We start from the raw sequence: 6806 nt of genomic DNA on the forward strand, positions 1-6806 counted from the left end.
ACTTCACAAACTATAAATTGTCTAAAAGAATACCTGCCATATAGTAGATACTAAATGGTATTTTTTTCAAATTGACTTTTTTTGGGGGGAGGGTAATAAATGAGTTTTTTGGATTTACGTTCTTCAATGAAATACAAAGGCTGATTCAATGAGTCAGTATATGAGAAAAGACTCTCTTAAATGATACCATCTTTTATAAACACAAATTCTTTTCCCAAGTCTGTATTTCCTGGAATTCATACCACTCACATTTAAGCCTGTCTTCATTTCTGCCATTTGAAGGCTGATCTACTTCTAGTCTGAATCAGGGGAAATGAACAGAACCTACCACGATTTATCCAACACCCTAAGAGTTTTTTATTTAAAACTCTGACCCCTATGCTGTGATAAGAAAGAAAATTCTGCGAGTTTGCTCCTGACAGTTAACTGCTGCGGGAAAAATTGGTTTCAGTATGTTCTCTGAAACATACTGTCTTTTGTCTAGACCCAGAAGCTAGATATAAAATTTAAAAAAGAAGTGGGTCCATGGCTGTACATAGCAGCCACCCACCTGGGCTGAGCCATCAGCCGTGGCTGTCAAGGATGAGACTGCTGAAAAGACCCAAGCGGAACAGGGGAGAACAAAGGCAGTTCTTTCTATTGCGTAATGGAGATGGATGACTTCACAGCTCCCAGCCACCTCATCACCCATGAGTCACCCCAGAAGTCACTTTTGCTTTCAGGCTAGCTGAGGCTTATGGGCCTCTCCTTGTGGCTCTTCTGTCTTTCCAGGGCTCCATCTGGGGGCCAGGGATCATCACCGTGTTAAGGATGGGGTGCTTAGGGGGCACCCATGGTGGGGTGGGTGGGGGGAGTGATCTTGCTGTGCAAGATCTCACAGGGGTCTGTCAGGTGCTTTCCTAAGACAACAATACTCCAGGACATCCTTGGGCCCCTCTTCGCGTCCATACATTAATCTGTGAAAGTCTGCCGGGTATGTGTGCGACTGTGACCTGGCCACATATGAGTATGTTGCCCTAGTTCAGCATTGAGCAGCGAACCTGAACCACTTGGGGTAGCTCTAAAGAGTCTACAAAGCTCCAGCGGAGGTCTTATATTTGATGTTTGCAGCCCATGTCTGGAAAACAGTTTTCAGTTGCCAAGGTATGAAGTCAGACACGGTCTGAGGTGTTTAGACAAAGGTGAGCTTCAATGACGATACCCTTAGCTTTTTCAGGGAAGTTGCTTATTTTAAAATTAGCGCCACATTGTCTTATCCTTTGTATTGACAATTGTGATTCCACATTCTTCTTCCATCACACAGTTTTGTGCCAGTCCTTCCATTGAAAGAGATGACACCCAAGCATTGCCCTCTGGAGGAACACAGCCATCAAAGATACCAGCTTTCCAGTCCGGATGTATGGGATGCTTCAAGCGTTCTGGAGGCAGGACCAGTCCTGCTCTCTGGGTGTGTTCTATAAACTCCTCTTCTGATTTGTATTTGGATTCACAGGTAAACGACATGACACGTTTTTTGGTTCTCACTGGAACTACAGCTATTGACTGTCACCAGGACTGCTGCTGAGACTACCATCCTGAAGCCTTGTCAAAATGACTTTTGAAATTTTTTCTCAATGACAGAAACTCATCTGAGATGTAGAGTTAGTTTTTTTCCCCCCAGTCAGAATTTCAATATTAGATTTATAGGTAAATCTCATATGAATAAAATCTGACAGTGATACAGCCATGTCTGAAACACAGATAAATTAGAAGCAATTGTTCATATTATAAATAGACTTTTCACTTCCAGATATGAGCTTGGCATATGTAAAGGTCATTCTTACAAGTTAATAAAATTTCTGCTTTTATTTAAAATGTCCAACATTAAAATATTCTCTTCTGATGTCTAAATCTGTAGCGCATTCGAAGATTATTAGACAGAGAATCTCCAAGGAATAACAGAAACTATATGGACCACATGTACTGATAGTTGTACTAGTAGTGATGGCAGCAGTGAAAATCCAGTGCTAGTAATGATAATTATAGCAAAAACAACAGTAATTAACACTTATTAGGCCCCCAATATATACCAGATATTGTGCTAGTTTACAACTTTTCTTTTATGTTACAACAAGCTTCTCAGTTACATGTCTTCTATTTTGCAAATTAGGAAAATGAATTTTAATGAGGCTCAGTAATCTGTCCAAGATTATATGACCATTAAGTAGCAGAGACTTTAACACAGAACTCTTTGAGGCACAAACCATACACATTACCACCACACAGCCTCTAAGGGGATAATCCAGATGGAAAGTTAGGCAATCTTGGGGCAAAGAGGCTACTAGATGGAGCTGTAGTGGGTACAGGACTCTACTTTCCTGATATCCTCTTTAAAACGTAAGTAAATGAAGATAGAAAGACTTCCAGTTACCGTTTATTAGCAGGAAGAGAAAGGAATCACATTTGGATTGCTTATGATGCTTCCATTATAAAATAGTCTCTCCAGATAATGAGTTACTTATGTGGGTACATGCACATGCTGAGACACATACACACATACACACACAACTTTATATACTTTTACGCATAAGTACACATATGTACATACACACACTCGCTCACATACTTAACATTTGGATTTCCAAGAGAAAAAAAACTCATGCCTATAAATAAAAGAAGACTTTTACTTCAGTTTCTCTCAGGGTCTTACTTTAGTTTTTTTAAAATTTCCCTTTATAATCTTAAGCATCTGGCCTAGGAATGAACACCTCCCCTCAGCCCTGGTATTTGTGATCTATGTGAATAATTTCAGTTGCTAAGTGGGAACTTCTGGTTTCAAGTGATAGTCTAGCTCATCTGATACTTTCAATGATGAAAACTGCAGGCTCTGCTGCCTTGGTTGGCTAGGTGTGGGGCCAGCCTCAAGCAGTAGGTAGGAGTCTGATAGAAACTAATTCCTCTCATGATAGAATCACTCTAAGCCAAAACAACTTTTTTAGCTTTCCAAATTACAGATAAATGAGAATAAATTATTTAAAGAATTATATTTCAAGAAAGGAGCTATGTAAAAGGTCAGAAGATAGAAGAATAGAAAGAAAAGTAAGATGTTGAAAGCAGCTAAATTAGTTTACCTACCTATCTTAATTAGAACTATTCTTTTCAAATCCCACCTTATCAATTAAAATTTATGCAACCAGAGACTGCAAAAAAATAGAAAGGAGCTAAGGGCCATTTCATTAGAATTACATCTAAGTTGATGCTTTGATATTGATGACTTCAAAGTCAGTGAAATATCTTGAAATAAACTGCTTTTGTACTAATTTGTTAGTGCATGAGTCATAAGGATTTATAATCCAACACATGATGCAAAAAGCAATCTGAACATCTGCCTTATGTATGCATAAAAATTAATAAGCAGAAACCTCATTTAAAGTGGAGTAGGGAGTCCAGAGGGGGGAGCTCTCAGATTCTGCTAGAATGGCAAAGCACAACAGGGGAAACTAGCAATAGCCCCTCCCAACTTCCTGTTCCCTCTATAAAAAACTTCCCTCTTTTTGGCTTTAGCAACTTGCACGTGGCTTGCCATGGTTGCATGTAGTGGATTGCAATTCTTTCCTGTTCCTGAATAAACCCATTTTCTTTGCTGGAAAAATATCTGGCTGACTTTTATTTACAGTCAACATATGTAAAAATGCATTTGTGAACATAATCTTCTTACCAAAAATGGAGGAATGTGTGAGTCCAAGAACTAACTGCCCTCCAATTCCAGCTCAGTTGGAAAAATCCAGTTCAATTAGAACAGCTGGAAAAAAAATCCAGCCAATCTTGATAATTGCTTATTTGTCTTGCATTCAACTTTCTCCCAGAAATGGCACATATAAGTATCGCTGACCTTTGGAAAAACATAAATACTACCGTATTTCCCCATGTATAAGATACACCCTTTTTTGAAAAATTTGGGGTCTAAAAACTGGGTGCATCTTATACAGTGGTTGTAGATTTCAAATGCCATAGATGGAACTGAGGACAAGGCACTATATGAAGATAGTGATTCGTCATTGGACACAGATGAGGACAAGCTAATGGTTGGGAGTTTTGACAATGATGAGGAGTTGTATGAATTTTATGATGAATAAAACTTGAGTTCAATAACTTTATGTAATACCTTTTTTTCAAATTTTGGGCCCCAAAATTAAGGTGTGTCTTATACATGGGAGCGTCTTATACATGGGGAAATACAGTAACTGAAAATAACCATCCAAGTTCATCTCCAATGTATGGCTAATATCTGAACTACGTTCTTCCCCTTCACAAATGTTCACAAGACTTGTTATATGAGGCCAGCTGCTAATCATGAAATGCTTAATATGGCTGGAGACTTTATATACAGTCCTTCAAATCCATTCCACAGCCCATGAGGTAGGTATGATGGTCTCTCACCACAGGGAGAAAAGTGAGACTGACTTCACTGCCCAACATGGTTCGAGTGGGAGAACAGGAATTTGAAGTCAACAGTTTTCATTCCATTCAAGCCCCTGGGAATCTTATGATTTTAAATATGACAAAAATGTTCATCTAAGTAATGAACAGCATCGAGAGCCCCCTCGATTTTCTCAAATGAGTCTCTTTTCAGAACAGAAAACCCCAGGCACACAGGAAGGGAAAACATTCCAAAAGAACCTCAGGGGCTTGAAACATATTTAAATAGCAAGATGCTTCAGTAAAAGGGTTCATGCTGCCAAGAGTCAGATTTTCTCCAGAGTTTCAAGGTGAAGACAAATACAGCTCTTAGCAGCATCCCAGATAATGAAAAATCATCAACAATTTTCTGCCTCCACTGTCTCTTGCTAATTCTTTTGTCATGCAGATTGCCCTAATTTGATTGCAGGATTTTTTTTTCTGTTGTTGCCAGAACTACAACACAATGGATGTAATAAAGTGGCATTCTGGATCTTTCATTGTCATTATTATTCTCATTTAGTTTTGAAAATTAGATTCAACTTAACTGGCTAAGAGCAGAGCCCTCCATCTTTTCACATAAGCTGTGCCAGTCAGAAATCCCCTGCCATGTCACCTCTTATTCATCAGCTCTGCAAAGCTGCCCCGGAAGAAGAGGCATGGCAGCGGAGAAACACCTGTAAAATACATTAAAATCTCTCCAGAAAATGATGTTTCTGGGGACTGAGCCACATTTATTAGGTGATGAACACACCCTTCTGGGCATTCGCTTTATTGGTAAAGTATGCTCAATTGCACAATCATCTCCTGGAACTGCCACTGCCCGCTCCCATTTTTAAATTTTAAACAGACCATGTCAGAATTAGCTAAATGGTCCTTGTCCCAAGGAAACGGCCAATGCTGGGTACCTGAAAACCAGCAAGGCATCCCCAAAAGATATATAACCTGCTTTTGAGCCAGGCAACTGGAGCTCTGTCCTGAGTTAGCTAAATATTTTATATAAGTTTTTTATATAAGCCTGTACTTAATTCTCTCCTGTCTAATAGAGCTTATAATACCTCACACGGCGATTGTGAGTATAAAATGAAATAATGTCTTCAGAGTGCTCAGTATAATGCTTGTTACTTAGTACAAATTTAGAAAGTGGTTGTTGATAAGTACATGTTTATATCTGTCTATAAAATTCAGGAACAGTGGCAAAATGAAAAATGATGTCTTTGCACATCAAAACTAAGAATTTTATGGCCAGGTAAGTTTGGGAAATACAGGTGTAAACAAAGTGAAACAGGTTTCTTTACTGAAGATTTCCCAAAACTTGTATCTTGCTAATATGCATTAAGAACCTACTAGAGAAAGCTGTAATAATAATAATAATAATAATAATAATAATAATAATAATAATAAAATAGAGCTTCACAGATGCCAACCAGTCAGCTGAAAAGAAACTCCCAGATGTCAAATCCACACTCAGAAAAACTGTCACATAGAGGGTTTCCAGGGTGGTCAAGAGTATTTCCACCTCAATTGGAAAGAAAAAACACCAAAGGCAGCTAGCAGGACAAGTCCGTGAGAAAGCAGACACAACAGAGTCAGAGAAAAAGTGTTGTAGGGAAAATTACCTAAATTTAAATTGTCACCTACTCACCTGCACACTCCCCCAATCCTTTTGGAAAACAACTGGTACAGGATATGCAACAGAGAAGATGGATAAGTGCCTGGGGTATGGCATTGTACACTTGGGCTCACTTTTGTCAGTGAGAAAACCAACTTTCCTTATCTGCTGGTGATGATTAAATAAGATGGTCTTTTTAAAAATACCAAAGTATTAGCTGAGACCACTTAGCAGGAAACAGGTGAAGATAAGGTCAGGGTTTACTCCAAAAACTATTAAAACATTGGTATGGGACCTTGCTATGGGAAGGTGAAATTCTGTCAATCAATAAGATAATTGGACTTAGCTAGTTTGCAGTTTGACTCACCGCATAGCCTACTATGTAGCCGCCTATAATTAAACCTAGCTAGTTTGCAGTTAGATCTATCTTGATATTCAGCTATTTTCTCTTTGCTTTTCCCCTCACTGATTAACAATAGAACTCTGCTTTGTTCCCTTTCTCAAGACTACCCGTACCTCGCCAATCCATTTAACTAACAAAATCCTACCCGAAAAGGGCAATTTCTCAATTCTCATGCGCCCAGACACTGGAAAACACATAAAGGCCCCAGGCCTTGGTGGTCCAGTCTGAGTCTGGAGTCCAGAGATAACATTATCTTAAAACAGACCAGACCCCAGGAAAAATTTCAGCTCTTGAACCTACCTGACTGACTCCCCCTTTCCTTTGTTCTTGGGTGCCTATAAAACTTCTGCCCAT

General features: G+C 39.0%; 1 pseudogene; it reads right to left on the reverse strand.

The window, feature by feature from the left end:
- Positions 1-718: 718 nt before the first annotated feature.
- LOC109382581 (39S ribosomal protein L45, mitochondrial pseudogene) lies at positions 719-6806 on the reverse strand (annotated as a pseudogene).

The sequence above is a fragment of the Hipposideros armiger genome, unplaced genomic scaffold (assembly GCF_001890085.2).
Source record: "Hipposideros armiger isolate ML-2016 unplaced genomic scaffold, ASM189008v1 scaffold_66, whole genome shotgun sequence".
NCBI lineage: Eukaryota > Metazoa > Chordata > Mammalia > Chiroptera > Hipposideridae > Hipposideros > Hipposideros armiger.